Raw genomic sequence first — 14908 nt, 5'->3', positions numbered from 1 at the left:
TCATATTTAAAAAAGGAACACTGGTGAATACTAAGCAAGGATCAGTACATAAAGAATAATCCAGTTTGCTTTGAATAACAATAAGGCCTTTAGGTATAAAGGAAAGATGGTAAAAGCCCCTTCCCTCAGTCCCCACCTTGCTCACCCAGATTGGCCAGGACCAATTATGATGTTGTTCATCCAATAATTTAGAAATGCATGACTGGATGACTCTACCAACTCCCAAGTAAATCTGCTACATCAAATAAAAATGGTAATTTCTCCATGGAAAGAATTGCCAATCTTTAGAATCTGATTCAGCAATATTAATTACTGTGATACTATAATTTTATTTCCATTTCAAATCAACCCCTTCTCTAGAGGGGAAAAATACAAATTGCCAAATATTCTTTTTGTATTAATAAATTAAATATTAAAAGCCTGAACTTTTAAGACATACACACACACAAATAAGCTTTTTTTGGCAAGGTTAAAAAGAGCTTGCTTTAAAAAGCCAATTTTAGCTTTTAATCTAATTACACTGAAATGAAAAAAAACTCCTTAAAGTTTCATCACCAATTTCTAAAATCAAGTAATTCAAAGTGGAGCGCTTTTTTTATGGGTTCTCAAATTAAAGTTTAGCAATTTGACCCATATTAAATTACCAATTAAACACAAATCTGAGCGGCACCTGATTGGCTCAGTCGGTTTAAGCATCTGCCTTGGGCTCAGATCATGATTCTAGGATCCTAGGATTGAATCCCATACCCAGCTCCTTGCTCAGCAGGGAGCCAGCCTACTTTTCCCTATGCGGGCTACTTCCCCAGCTTATGTGCACACTCTTGTAGTCTCTCTCTCTCTCACTCTTTCTCTGACAAATAAACAAAATCTTTAAAAATAAATCAATAAATAATCAATTGTTATCGGGAATTAGTGTTTTGTACATAGTTCTCAATTTCTAAAAGGAAATATTTTAAAAAATCAAATTCTTTTATAATATTCTATAATGAAACATACTCTTACCTTCAAAATAAAACCTGAACTAAAATGTTAGTGCTACATCCAGTTATCATTAAATTTCATATATTAAATCTCCAAATCTCATTGCTTCTGTCCAGGCAAGGGCTAGACAACCTGCATCTCCAATTGCTATTACTCCCAAATCTGATTCCGAGATCCCCACCAACTTCCTAGCTAGACCCTCTACCTTTTTTTTTTTTTTTTTGAGAGGGAGCAGCTTGCATTCGAATAAGCAAGCAAGTTGGGGAGAGGGGATTTAGCAAAGGGAAAGAGAGACAGAGACTCCTAAGCAGGCTCCATACCAAGCATGGAACCAAACCTGGGCCAACTGCAGAACCCTGAGATCATGACCTGAGCCAAATCCAGTCAGACACCCAACTGAGTCACCCAGTCCCTCCGTTTCTAATCAGCCTACATTGTTGTTAACCTGGACTTCAAGCTCTGTAATTCCGCTCAAATTTTCACCTCTGCTAGAAAACAGGGTGCCCCCATCTCTTAAACAATCTTCCTCAGTTTAAAGGCACCTTCTGTGACAGCAACCTCAGGAATACTCTTACCATCACAATCACTTCTGGGAGGTGGGGGGGAGTAAAATCATACTGAGTTTTGTTTAAGTATGAGCCTCTTCTATTCTATACTTTATGTTTTTTTTAGAGAAAGAACTTCATGCATTTTTATATCCCCAATATCTAGTTACTATTTGGAATAGAATTCAATAGAGTTCATTCAGAAAATGTTTACTGAGTATCCAATATACTCCAGACACCTTTCTAGGTTCTAGTGAAAAATCTCTACATCTCTATGACTGATCTCACGGAGTTTGCATTCTAGTTGGGGAAGCCTACATCACACAATGAATGAGGAATATGTAATATACAGCAGTTATATGAAGTCCTTAATAAAAAAAAAAAAGAGAGTGAGAGAGAGAGAGAAAGCAAGGAAGTAAGTACTATCATATGGGATTAAGATTTGAGAAAGACTTAATGAGATGATGACAATAACAGCAACTGCAACAGCAGTATTTATCATATGCTAACCAATATCCTAACTGCTTTAGATGCAGTTAGGAACAGCAACAAAGGCAAGCCAACAATAATCTCATTATTATCCTCAAAAGGAAACTGAAAGACTAAGAAGGTACCTACCAAGGTCACATAGCAAAGTCAGTCAAGTTGTCTAACCGAGGCATGCTTTTAACAGTTACGCACAACCACAGTTCAGCTCACTTATTTTTTTAAGGTTTTATATATTTATTTGTGAGAGAGAGAGCGAGTACGAGCAGGGGGAGAGGAAGAAGGAGAGGATGAAGCAGACTCCTTGCTGAGCAGGGAGCCCAACTCTGCTGCTCAATCCCAGGACTCTGAGAACATGACCTGAGCCCTGAACCAAAGGCAGATGGCAAACCAACCGAGCCACTCATGTCATGAGATACCATGACAACAGGTGAGTGCTTGCTGTGAACAAAAATGATAAACACTGACAACTTCTCAATCTTATTCTTAAAATAAGTTTTAAGTTTCTATATGATAATTACCGGAGCAGAAATTACACAAGACAATATCACAAAATCACATGGATACATCTTGTAAAGAAGTAATCTGAAACAAATTAAAACAGTGTAGACACTATCATTCCAATAATACTTTAATGTCAAATATCGCAGTTTGTATTGTGAAACAAGTTACTACAACTTCCAATTTTCCATATTAACAAGAAGGGTTAAATGAAATGACTGATTCAAACTCCTCTTTTCAAATATCTCAACTACATTTTACAAAGCAAATAGATAACACTTAATACAATTGCTGATGATAACTGAAGACCTGAATGACCCAAGAAAAACCACTCCCTAATGCCTTCTCCTGTTATACTAGCTTGTTAATTATGTGCTTAATCAGTGAATGCCAACAAATTAGAAAGCAAAATGAAACAAAGTGCTCCTGACATGGTATTAACATTCCCCGTATCAAGTCTTAAGGGCCTAAAATTCTAAGCATCTCCTCAAGTCTTGATAAAAAAAAACTTAACCTAATTATGAAGAAAATTTCTGCTTTATGTTTGAACTTACCAAATTTCACTGGATACCTCTGCCCTGAGTATAATGCAGTATGAAAGAAAAGAGGTTTGTATATGCAAACAGCTTTTAAAATCAATCCCGATTAAGGAGAAAATTAAACAGGCAATAACAAAAAATAAGTCTATAAACACAATAAATGGTGCATATTTGCTCAAATATTAATTTCATTTTGTAATGACTGAACGTTAACAGTCTTCAGGACCCCCAGCATGGCCTGGTACAACCTGTTTTGCTGGTAAACCTGTTTGGATTACAAAATGGGGAAGTGTTTTGAGATTCCAGGAGGACGGGGCTCCTGGGTGGTTCAATCAGTTAAGTGTCTGTCTTAGGCTCAAGTCATGATCACAAGGTCCTGGGATGGAGCCCCACATAGGACTCCTTGCTCAGTAGGAAGGCTGTTTCTTCCTCTTTCTCTGCCTGTTGTTCCTTTGTTCCTCCTGCTTGCTGCTTTCTCTGTTAAAAAAAAAAAAAAAAAGAGGGGAGTGATATGACTGGGTTTAATCACCAGCTACATTTGAGATAGGAAGACCTACCTGAGAAATGTTCTCTAGGTAGAATCATCTTTCTCTTTTTAAAAAGATTTTATTTATTTATTTATTTATTTATTTGAGAGAGAGAGAGAGAGCATGCACGTGGGGGAGGAGGAGTGCGAGGGACAAGCCCAGATTCAGGGCTCCATCCAGGACCCTGAGATCATGACCTGAACCCAAAGCAAGAACTGGATTCCTCAGGCACTGAGTCACTCAGGTGCCTTTAGAATAATCTCTATCTTGAGGTTATATCTAGGATATTCTGCAGAGGTATATAATCAGGGCACCCAAACATCATAGAGTAATAGGAAAATAAGACACCAGCTTCCTCCTCATTGCTAACTCCCAAACTTCTGATTTGATTCTGGGGGGATAGGAAGGACACATATGTTCTCACGCGAGTTTGAGTTTGCTGTTTTGTATTACTAACTAAATTCACATAATTGTGCAAGGATTGCTAGAAATTTTAATCTTGCAAATCTGAAACTCTATGCCCAGGGAAGAACAACCCCGTTCTTCCACCCCTCAGCCCTGGGAGCCATGGTTCCAATTTCTGTTTGTAGAAATTTGACTGCTTTATTTTTTATTTTATTTTTATTATTATTTTAAGATTTTATTCATTTATTTGACAGACAGAGATCACAAGTAGGCAGAGAGGAGGAAGCAGGCTCCCCGCCGAGCAGAAAGACCAGAGTGGGGCTCGATCCCAGGACCCTGGGATCATGACCTGAGCCGAAGGCAGAGGCTTTAACCTACTGAGCCACCCAGGTGTCCCTATTTTATATTATTTTCAACCACTTTAGAGATCTCATATAAGGGGACTCAGAAAATCTGGTGTGTGTGTGTGTGTGTGTTTGTGTGTGTGTGTGTGTGAGAGAGAGACTGGCTTATTTTGTGTAACGCAATATCCTTAAGTTTAATTCATATTGTAATGTGTGACAGAATTTCCTTCTTTTTAAAGAATAATATTACATTTTCTTTACTCATTCACACCACATTCTCTCAGCCCATCCATCCATCCATGGGCTCCTGGGAATAGTGCCCTACGAACCTAGAAATGCAGAAACCCCGTTCAGATCCTGATTTCAGTTTTCCGCAATACAGAAGTGGGATTACTGGATCATAGAGTATTTTTTAATTTTTGGAGGAAACTTCGCACCATGTTCCACACCAGTTGCACTGTTTCACATTCCCAACCATCTGCGCTCCAATTTGTTCACGTCCCTCCACAGCCCTGCCCGCTACCAGAAGTCTTCATGACAGGAAGGGTAGGCTGATGCGGCAACCTTGGTAGTCGTCGTCTTTGAAGAAATTGTCACAGTTTTCTATCAACCACCACCCTGATCAACGTGCATCAATACTGAAACGAGACCCTCCTCCCAGCTAAAAGATTAAAGCTTGCTAAATGCACAGATGACGGTTAGCAGTTTTCAGCAAGAAAATATTTTTTAATTTGGGTGCCTGGGGGACTCCGTTGGCAAAGCAACGGCCTTCAGCTCGGGTCATGATCCCAGAGTCCTGGGATCGAGTCCCACATGGGGCTCCCCGATCCACGAGCAGTCTGCCTCTCCCTCTGTTCTTCTCCCCTCTCATGCTCTCTCTCACTCTCACTCTCTCTCTCAAATAAATAAATAAAATAATAACAAAAAATATTTTTTAAACAAGGCTTTTTTTATTTGATTTCCATAAAAAATATTAATTAATGAATTATGTGCTTTATGGTGACATTTGCATTATTGTGGTGGCCTGGAACTAAATCTGCCTTCCCTAGGGCCCTGATGGCACCACTTTCCCCCTCCTCCCTCCAGGCAGGCCCAAGAGTGGGAACAGCTCCCCCTAGAAACAGAGGGCAAGCATCTATCTGATACATTGGGCAATTCTCCTTTTGTGTATATACGAGCTAGGTATATTTTGCATATTATACAAATTGTGTGAACATCATTTCTTTCTCTCTTTAAAATTGTTTTAAAAATTGGCAGCTTTCTTTACTATTCTATTACTCTCTGTTACCGCCAAACTGACTAAAAGTGCCTTGTAAACTGCATGGGGGAGGTCTGTTTGCTTGCCATCTCTGAAAAACTTTTATTTTCGCTACATAAATTGAGAAATGTCGAAACATTTAGCAAACAATAACTTAAAGAAAAGGGAAAAAGTTTTAAATGTTAACAAAGGGAGAAAAAATTGTAACTAAACTCTGCTAAGATAATCAAAATTTTATGAAGTTGGAATAGGAAATTGTTGTTTTAGGGTTTTCTTTTCCCCAGTTTTTCAAATCAAAATTTATTCAAATACATATTAATTGACTTGTGCAGATGTCTAATACAAGCTTATGTGTATGAAAACAGCACACAAAAATGTTCATGCCATAGAAAAACGTTCTTAAAAAAAATGTTGATTATTTTAAATGTTTGTATCCATGCCAAATTTTGATAATTGTTAAAGTAACTGGATATCTTTAACTTAAATCTTTAATTTAATATTTTCTAGTTCTAGAGGGTCTGGTGAAAATAATACATCTGTAAGAATTATAGGAAATGACACTTTAATGGAAAAATACTATCTGAAAACTATAATGCTAAATCTACTTGAATAAAAGCAATTGTACTATAAATTAAATAACTATCTAACTATCTATCTAAATAATACCTAAACTAAAAAGAGATAAGTCAAAATAACTTTAAAGACAGAAAACACATGCAGATGTTATGCTGTGGTTGTGGGAATTCAGGACCGGCCTGCGGTGAGTTCAGTCAAATCCTCAGGGGGCTCTGGTGGTGTGGCCCAGCTGCCTGGGCCCTCAAGTCCTGGCTCTTCTCCTTCCTGGGGGTGCTGATGATCCAGGGGTTCTCTGACATTTCTGGGCCTCTGTGGGCAGCTGGTGGAGGAGCAGGAGTAAAAGGGCCACTTGGGAAAAGCTGGAAGTTGGACTTTGCTTTGGCCAACATTTGCCTGTTGTAATCACTTTCTTTCTTTAGCTTTTTGAGGCTTCTCTCGGTCAGCACAGCTGCCATCCAGCTTTCCTGAGCTCTCTTTGCATGGAAGAGGATCCCCTTTTGATAGTGTATGGCATTTTCCTCCAATTGTCTCCTGGTGTCTTCAGCGATTTCCTTGTAGAAGTCTCGAGTCTGAGACATGGCCTTGATGTTTCTACGTGTGCAGGAAAGATTCCACTTAATGTCTGCACACTGCTCTTCTGCCTCAGACCATTTTCTCTCAACGGGGCTGATGCATTCTTGATATAATTGAGGCAGAGTTTGAAGCTTCTGTTTCAGCTGCTGAATCTCCTCTTCAAGCTGTGAATTTTCACGCTGCAAAGAGGCCTCCTTGGCTTGAAGATCTGTTATTTGTGCCATAAGCTCCTCATTCATTTGCTTTCCTTCCTGCAATTGTCTGGCTAGTTCCTGCTTTTTCGCTTCAGCACTTTGAAGGGACACATTGGAATCAGCATCATCAGTGACACCCTTCAGATCTCCCTCTGACCCGTGGATGGGGCCATCGTCATTTTCTGTTTCCCTCTTTTCCTCGACCTCACAGTTGACATGACCCAAATGATCTCCAAGGTGTGTGGGCTCGGGGAAGGTTTTCAGCAGGTTTTCACCCACGGGTACTAACTGGCTGACTTTCTCGTTCAGGGCCTGTTGGAATCCTGCGTTTGACTGTTCAAGCCTTTCTTTCTCCTGCTCCATTTCTTGGAGTCTCTGCTTCCATCTCGCAGTTTCTTGGGCGAGCCGTTCTGGACTCTGGAGATCAGGAGGGTTTTTAGTCACATCACCCAGTGTTTTCTCCCCAAGGTCTTCTCCCTTCTCTTCTGAGGCTTTGAAGATGGGTCTGTGACCAGTCTCTTGAGATGATTTAGGAGGCTGGCCCTTCAGTAACTTTTTCAGAAAGTCAAGAGTATTCTGAAGAGACAGCCTACAGTGGTTTGTATTTACTGCTGATAAGCACGAGGATGTTAAGTTGGGAAGACTGGCCTCCGCCCCGGGCAGACCTCGGGCATCATCAGCTTGTGTCAGCGGTTCCATATTCTCACTGCCTTTTCCACAGACTTCAGCGTGGGCGAAACACCTTTTGCCTGACACCTTCACACTTCTCTAAAATGTGTTGTTTCTTCACTGGTAAAACCAGTATCACAGTTTATACCAGGATCTCCCAGGGAAATCCACGGAGACCTGAAACGTGTCTCCAGCTTTCAGAAATCACCAGCAGAGGACCGCACAGGTGGTCTAGGACCAAGTGGAAAGTGGATCTATGGTAGGCAGGAGGCCATCCAGGGCTATGGAGAGCTCCCCAGCTCTGCCTCCAAAGGCCAGTGTTCTCTGGGTCTCAACTGAAGGCTCAGAACCTTGGGGGGCTCTCTACCTCTAAGGTAAACAGTTGCCTGACAACCAGAGCACAGCAGTTGCATTGGGGGATGGGGAGGCCAGCCAACTTCTAGGAGACAGTTGCTCTAACTTTACCCTGAAATCAAAAGTGATCTCACTTCTACAGGCATGGGGGGAGGTGAAAAGACTGATTGTAGCCAGGTGTCCAGCCACTGAAGGCCCACATGACCCGACAGGAAACCTACGGGTCAAAGCAGGGCCAGACCTTGACCATTCTCTCAGGACCCCCACCTGTAAGTGAGGCTCATTCTCCTGATTTAAAGCTTCCTTCTGCTTCAGAGAAGCCTGGCCCTGTCCTCCAAGGTCTCAGGGATCTGTCTCTTTTGAGGTCCCCTCAACCACTCTGGGCAGGCAGCTTCCCAGGAGTGGAAGGGTCTCCCCAAAGGTATTAATTAAGACAATGGATTCTAGTTCTAGCAAGTCAGAAGAAATCAGCTGGAGCTGGCAGAGTCTCATAAATTCATGAATTTTCTGTGGAGCCAGCATGTCCAAGAATATTTGGAAGGGATTAACTCTGTTCTAGGGGTGACTGCAGTGGTCCATGTGGTTCTCCATCTTTAGCCCATCACCCCCAAGATGGCCCCCAGGAGGGTCCCTGGACCACAAATGTCATTTCCAGAAGCAGACCTGTGGGGAGAGGGCAGGTCCTTTTTTGGGCTCACCTTTTATTTCATTAAACCCTGTCTCATTCCCCAGGCATCTCTCTGGCAGACACAGCTCAGAACCCGTGAGCTAAAATGTTCATTCTTAGAAAGGGTTAATAATTATTGTGACTAACATAACACAATAGAAAAAGAAGAAAAGAAAGGTTAATAAAACTGACATAATCTCAGTGATCAAGGGAAAGAAAGACACGAAGTAACAATATAAGGAATGGAAGACAAAATATAAAAGAGAATATGAGCAATATGAAGAAAATTAGAGCATATGCACGTTGAATATCCATAATATTAACAATTTAAATAAAATAGAGAATTTCTTGAAAAACCCAACTTACCCAACTGGCAGAAAAAGTAGAAGAGTAGGAATCAGTCTATCTCTTACAGAAATTAAATATTTACATTAAAAAACTCTCACACAGTAAACTCCAAGGACAAACAGATTTACTGGTAAACTTTTCCAAGTATTCAAAGAAGAAATATATTACTATTACACAAACTTCTCCAGAGAACTAGAAACAACACTTCGCAACTCATTCTATAAGGCCAGCATAACTTGTCATAACCTAAGAATGACATTACAAGAAAAAAAAATTTCAGACTAAACTCACACACACACACACACATACTCACATAAATAAAAAATGGGGTAAGAACAATCAAATCAAGTGATATATATAAAGGTGTATTTCAATTAATACATTTTTAAAGCATTCAAATGCTTTAACATTTGAAAATCAACCAACATAGGATACTACATTAAAGAAAAAAGGGGAGAAAAATACCATAGAATCATCTACATAAACTCAGAAAAAGCTTTTGATAAAATTCAATACTGATTCAGGATAAAAACAGTGGCATTAGAAATAGCAGAAAACTTTTCTATTCTGATAAAAGGGATCTTTTAGAAAAACTCTCAGTAAATACCATAATCAATGATCACATATTGAATGTTTTTTCCTAAAGTTGAGAATGAGACAAAGGATGCCCACTACCTTCACATTTATTCATTATTCTAGAGGTCCTAGCTAGTGCAATGAAACAAGATAATGTAATAAAGGATTTCAAAAAGTGTAATTCACTGTTCACAGACAACACAACTGTTTACATAGGAAATCCAAAATAATGTACAACTTATACTATTAGAAATAAGTAAATTTTGAAAGTGAATTTTGCAAGATTGCTAGACACAAAGTCAACATTAAAAAAATGAACTAAGCTTTTATAGGCTTACCAACAAGCATCGAGAATAATGAAATCTGGGGAAAAACATAATGACACTAAAAAAATTCCAATACCTAAAAATAAACAAAATAAAAAATGTTTAGACCTGTACATTAATAAAAAACAAATGTAAGGTAACCATATCTATTTATGGATTACAAGACTTAATACTGTAAAGATTTCAGTTCTCCTAAATCAATCCATACATCTGAATTCCAGTAAGTTTATTTTGTTGATTCTCTTAAGTGAATATTTTTTTAAAGATTTTATTTATTTATTTGATAGAGAGAGATCACAAGTAGGCAGAGAGGCAGGCAGAGAGAGAGAGAGAAGGAAGCAGGCTTCCTGCTGAGCAGAGAGCCCGATGCGGGACTCGATCCCAGGACCCTGAGATCATGACCTGAGCCGAAGGCAACAGCCTAACCCACTGAGCCACCCCGGCGCCCATCTCTTAAGTGAATATTGACACTTGGTTTCACTTGGAAAGAAAAATGACAAGAACAACCACTCAGTCATGCAGAATACCATGGTAGAGAATTTCTACTACCAAATATTAAACTACAGTAATTAAAATAGTACAGAATTGAGCAAGGATATAAAATACACAAATGGAACAAAACGGAGTTCAGAAACAGCCCCACATGTGTATGATTCCTTGATTCACAGCAAAGGCAACCCCTGTCATGCAATGGAGGAAGGATGGTTCTTAAAACAAACTGTACTGGGTGAACTGAGTATTTATCAGGAAAACAAATCTTAACCCAACACCTCAAACCATACACAAAACTAAATTAAAAATGGATAACAGATCTAAAACATGAAAGGTAAAAGGCAGAAGAAAGCATAAAAACAATCTTTATGGACTTATGATAGGTAAGTGTTTCTCCAACACAACACAGAGCATTAGCTATAAAGGAAAAAAATAGAAGAGAAACTGGACAACATTAAAAAAAAAAAGGATTGAAAAAGTGAAAAGGCAAGCCATGATATGAGGGAAGTTATTTGAAATGCACACAATGAACAAAACACTCAGAATATATTATATACAGAATGTATACTAATAATTACTAAGAAAAAAGCAGTCAAGGAGACTGCCTAAGAAAAGGTAGTGAGGTACGACTTAACAGGTAAGTCATAAAAGAAGGTATCTAAAGGGCCAGGAAAGATATGAAAAGGTGATCAACTTCATCAAACATCACAGAAACTTAAAATTAAAATGTTACTTTTGCTCACCCACCAGAACAGCTAAAATGAAAGGGATAAAAACTAGTAATGGTGAATATTTAGAGCAGCTGAGCAGCTGGAACTTTCACACCCTGTTAGCAGAGCAAAAATTATAAATCAGTACAACCACTTTAGAAAACTATTGTTATTAAAGCTATCACAGGTATATTCTCTGACTTAGCAACTGTACCCCTCGGCATATACCCAAGCATTCATAGGTACCAAAGACACACATGGGAGTATTCAAAATAGCACTCTTTATAATAGTCTCAAAGTAGAAAACAACCCAAAATTCTATTTACAGTAGAAAAAATAAGTGTGCACATTGTGTTCTATCCACTCAATGGGATATCATACATCAATGAAAACATATATGAATATGTAGATTTATAAAATACATCTACATATATACCCACATGCAACACTAACATTAATTTCACAAACATAATGTTGCCTAAATGAACACATGCTGTTCACATAAATTCAAAACCAGGGGTAATTAACCTATGTGTTAGAAAGTTCAGTGAATGATTTTCCTTCCCTGGGGCATGGAGATAATGCCTGGGAGACAAGACAGAGAGTTTCTGGTGTGGTGCACTGGGATATGCTGGTTACGTGGCCATGTACTTTTGCAATAACTCTCTTAGCCACACTTAGGATTTGTGTGCTTTTCTTTTATGTTATACTTTAATACAAAATTAACTTTCTAAAGAGAAACACATTATGCCAAGAAGGACCAACACAAGGTTTCACTAGAAGCTCCCAAATGGAAGTCAAGTGAAAGCTTCCAAGTAGAATTGAAGTGAGGTGAAGCAGCTCTTAAGTGCATGGTAGTGTCAACCCCAAGAGTTTTAACTCACTCTTCTAATGACTTGAAGTGTGATTTTATCTTAGTAGCTCCAAAAATCCATCATTAAAAACTCTATTCGCTGTTACCTCCTTCAGTACTGCTCTCTAAACAACCCCAGAGTTTGGTAGTTCCTTCCATAAACCCTCCCAGCACCTAAGCTTAGCATCTATCTGCCACATAGTTAAATTTCTTCTGTAGGCTATATGTTTTGAATGAGTCTCCAGTGCTTAACAGTCTCTCTCTGATATGGTAAATGTTCAAATTTGGATGAATAAGTGACACATATTCTCTTCAGCACAGAAACCTTTTTCCCCCATTTTAATTCAAGAATAATGAAACTTTTAACTCAAAATCCAGAAGTTAAAAATGACCAATTACGTCTGTGCCTAATCAAACCTAAAAACCAAATTGTCTAACTACCTCCACAGTATGGTTTCTGCATTCTTTGCCAAAATCTCCTGAGAAGAAATTCAGACACCCTTACCCTTGCCCCATCTGGCAGCTTAGTAAGAAAATGACTTAGGTAAACTCAACATATTAATTATTAATTCAGGCTAATTCTAGTTGCTGAGTATAGTGGCAAGCTTCATCTTTTAATAATATCATTTCCTTATCTTAAAAAGTCCATTACACAGTCACTTACATATGTCTAGCTCCTTTTTCTCTCTAAAGATGGGACGTCTTTTCCACTGGTAGATCCAGTGTATCTATGCTGAATTTAATCATGACTCTCTATGGGATAATTAGAGTTCAGGGAATGTTACGTCCTTTGCCAGTTCTCTGCTTTTATGTTATTCCCCGAATAAACCCTATTTTACATTAATATTGCATGTGTTCATGAAGCAGGTCCCCCATGTTCCCTCTATGTGACACAGTCCTCAGATTTATGAAGGGACATTTACTTGCAAGCTTGCTTAGAATCATGATGGAATAGTTATTTTATCACTCTCCCCTGTTTTATCAACCTTCATAAAGGATCATACTGTGTGAGCCTTACATTTTATCAGAAGAATTTTCACGAGATGAAACAGGAGTTCTCTTCATTTAGGTCCAGTGACAACTCTAATCACTTCCACTAACTTCTCTATCAGCTATTCAGCTGAGTTTTGTCTCCAATTATATCCATATTACCAGATGAATTACTACTCAGACTCTGCAGATTTTATCTTTAGTGCTGTTCTGTTCCTGGTAAGCTTCCAGAAACCAGCTTTTCTGGAAACTTCTCCTGAGAGGTAAACTTTCCAGAGCAGAATCTACCCCTCCTGCATATGCTGTGACTACTAGATTATTTACAATATTCTATGAAACTATTTTTCCTTCTTTCCTGTAAGCCAAGAGCATGGCAAACGTCTTCTTAAAAGGCCAGGAGTAAAGATTTTAGGCCTATGGGCAACTACTCAATTATGCTGTTACAATGTGAAATCAGGCACAGACAATATGTAAACAAATGCACATGGCAGTTTTCTAACAATGATTTGTTTGTCAAAAGAGCCAGCGTGCCCATGAACCACAGTTTGCCAATCCCTGCTCTAAACTCTTACAATTTCTAGTCTTCATATATCAGTATTATAATTATCTTAAACTTACAAGGGATTATTGACACTGGTGCTAAAAATTAAGTTCAATATATTTTATCAATTAAAACTGAGATCAATATAATAACTGTTCTGGGAATATTTGTGATAATATGAGTTATAAAAAAATTCTCTTTATTTGTTGGTTAACCAGAAAATTTAAGTGACTAAAGCTCATTCACTGATAACCATAGTTAACTTAGGTATTCCCTAATTATGAAAATAGAGGTGATAATTTATAATAATAATTAACCTATTAAAAACAAACATAATCAAATGAACAAAAGAATAAGTATATTACAATAAATCTACACAATGGACAGTAACGGTGGGACTACAGTGATCTCTTCTTTTCCCCTATATTTTCTAGAACCAACATCTATGATTTTTGTAGTAAGAAAAAGTTTCTTTAAAGCACATGATGACAAGATAAAAGTGTTTAAATTTTTTATTTAGTTTAAAAACAGAAATAGTCCTGGAATAAAATTTAAGAAAAATTCAACCATTCTATCCTATGCTCCTCTTTATAAAAAAAATATTTACATATGATCTCCCTGATATGAGGAAGTGGTGATGCAACATGGAGGCTTAAGTGGGTAGGAGAAGAATAAATGAAACAAGATGGGATTGGGAGGGAGACAAACCATAAGTGACTCTTAATCTCACAAAACAAACTGAGGGTTGCTGGGGGGAGGGGGTTTAGGAGAAGGGGGTGGGATTATGGACATTGGGGAGGGTATGTGATTTGGTGAGTGCTGTGAAGTGTGTAAACCTGGTGATTCACAGACCTGTACCCCTGTGGATAAAAATAAATGTTTATAAAAAATAAAAAGTTAAAATGAAAAAAAAAAATTTACATCAAGAATAAATAAGTTAAAATTTTCATTTACCTGTCGATTCCTCTCATCCATTATGCGTGTGATTTGAATTTTCTTCCGCCCCATTTTCAATCACCTTTCCTTCCTTATATTCCAAACATTTAATTCAAAATGTATTTTCTTCAATACCCTAATGCATCGTACACAGCTTCTATTATTTCACCTTCTGGTGCAAGGGCTACAGCTGAAATTTTGTAGAAGATCTAAAAGAAAACACAAATTGGAAAATTTAAGTTCTCTAAGTTTGTAAATCATGGAAATGTTATACAAATTTCAAACTTATTTCTACGCTGCACATAGGCATATATTAGTTGAAATTCCTGGTTACATATTGGTAGTTAACTTGAAGCTTTGTTAACTTCACCCCTAAGAAATCCCTGGAATCTTTTTGTGCCTCTAGCTCTGGCTGAAAATAAGCTTTGAGTTTTTCTCAATGCATATAGTAAAAGCAACAAGAGCAACAAATTATTGGGATTTTTCTATGTGCCAAGAATTTTTCCATGTACCTGAT

The 14908-nt window shown here is 38.1% G+C and overlaps 1 pseudogene across 1 annotated transcript in view; it reads right to left on the bottom strand.

Moving 5' to 3' along the window:
* Positions 1 to 14463, bottom strand: part of LOC309867647 (myocyte-specific enhancer factor 2A-like) — a 1299761-nt pseudogene extending 1285298 nt beyond the window's left edge. The window contains exon 1 of the transcript in view: positions 14410 to 14463. The product of the transcript in view is annotated as a myocyte-specific enhancer factor 2A-like (transcript). The remainder of the gene's footprint in view (positions 1 to 14409) is intronic.
* Positions 14464 to 14908: the final 445 nt, after the last annotated feature.

The sequence above is a fragment of the Mustela nivalis genome (genome assembly GCF_964662115.1).
Source record: "Mustela nivalis genome assembly, chromosome: 6".
Taxonomy (NCBI): domain Eukaryota; kingdom Metazoa; phylum Chordata; class Mammalia; order Carnivora; family Mustelidae; genus Mustela; species Mustela nivalis.
The sequence above is the reverse complement of the archived record's forward strand: the minus strand, read 5'-3'. Positions and strand labels throughout refer to the sequence as shown.